We start from the raw sequence: 1043 nt of genomic DNA, 5'->3' as shown, positions 1-1043 counted from the left end.
GGAGCAGGCACGCTCACCCAGGCAGCCTGGGTACGGTCACCAACACGCCTCTCCACCAGCGCTTGCTAACGCTGTTCCACTGGGGTAGCCAGAGCTGCAGGCAGGGAACGGGAAAGCATCTCCTCCTAACACCAGTGTTAAGCCAAGAACTCTGCCTCCCCAGTGTGGAAACAGGACAGAACTCAAACTGTGCCCCTTCTCACGCCAGGTGAGAGTTTGGGACAGCAACGGGATGTCACAGCGCAGGAAAGCACCAAGGACACAGCCTACGGGAACGGAAGCTCCCCGGGTCTCAGAGTAATTCTAGAGCTAAAGCTGAGACAGACATCAACTCCAGATCAGATAAGACAGGCCAGCGCTCATCCCTGACCCGGGAAGGCAGCCTCCTCCCAGCCTACCCAAGGGTTTCCAACCCAGCACACTTTATTCCCAAAGCAGGACGCTGCCTTATTGCGGGGAGATGCCACTCACCCGCTCCTGGAGGCGGAACCAGAGGGACGTGGCACAGGCCATCAAGCCGCCCTCTGGGAGCACCTGAGCCCTCTGGCTAATGTTCTTCACCACGATGCCCCTGAGAATGAAAACAAGGAGACAGAAGAGGTGGGGAGGCATTTCTTCTACAGTGGAGCGAGCAGTGGGCAATAAGACGGACGCTGAGTCCTTCTGCTCTGGGGAAAAGTGCACAGCAAAGAAATACCCGCTGAACAGAAATCCCCAGTTAAACAGAAGAAAAAAAAAAAGCACGTTTGAGGAGCACAACATAGGAACAGACTACCACATGACTTCCTTCTGTGTGGTCCTAAACGTAAATGCACTACACGTAGAGAAAAATCATTACACAACTGTACCTTTCCTATAATTGCTCCATCGTTATTTAAACAGAGTTTAATACAGAGCAATCTGTATTTCTGTGCAAATCAGCATCTAGAGAATGAAAGCCTTTCCTCTTCCTCTGCCCATACACACCTTTCACCTCAACGCGCACCACGAAGCATTCAGAAAACCCCAAAGGGATCCTCTACAAAGACCCCGTCACACCCGTA

At 52.4% G+C, this 1043-nt stretch overlaps 1 non-coding gene across 1 annotated transcript; it reads right to left on the bottom strand.

Moving 5' to 3' along the window:
- Positions 1 to 286: 286 nt before the first annotated feature.
- Positions 287 to 371, bottom strand: LOC113479874. Its single transcript, XR_003398365.1, has one exon. It is a non-coding gene; the product is annotated as a small nucleolar RNA SNORD45 (small nucleolar RNA).
- Positions 372 to 1043: the final 672 nt, after the last annotated feature.

Source organism: Athene cunicularia (assembly GCF_003259725.1).
Source record: "Athene cunicularia isolate RWA chromosome 4 unlocalized genomic scaffold, athCun1 chr4_part2, whole genome shotgun sequence".
NCBI classification, from domain to species: Eukaryota; Metazoa; Chordata; class Aves; order Strigiformes; family Strigidae; genus Athene; species Athene cunicularia.
The sequence above is the reverse complement of the archived record's forward strand: the minus strand, read 5'-3'. Positions and strand labels throughout refer to the sequence as shown.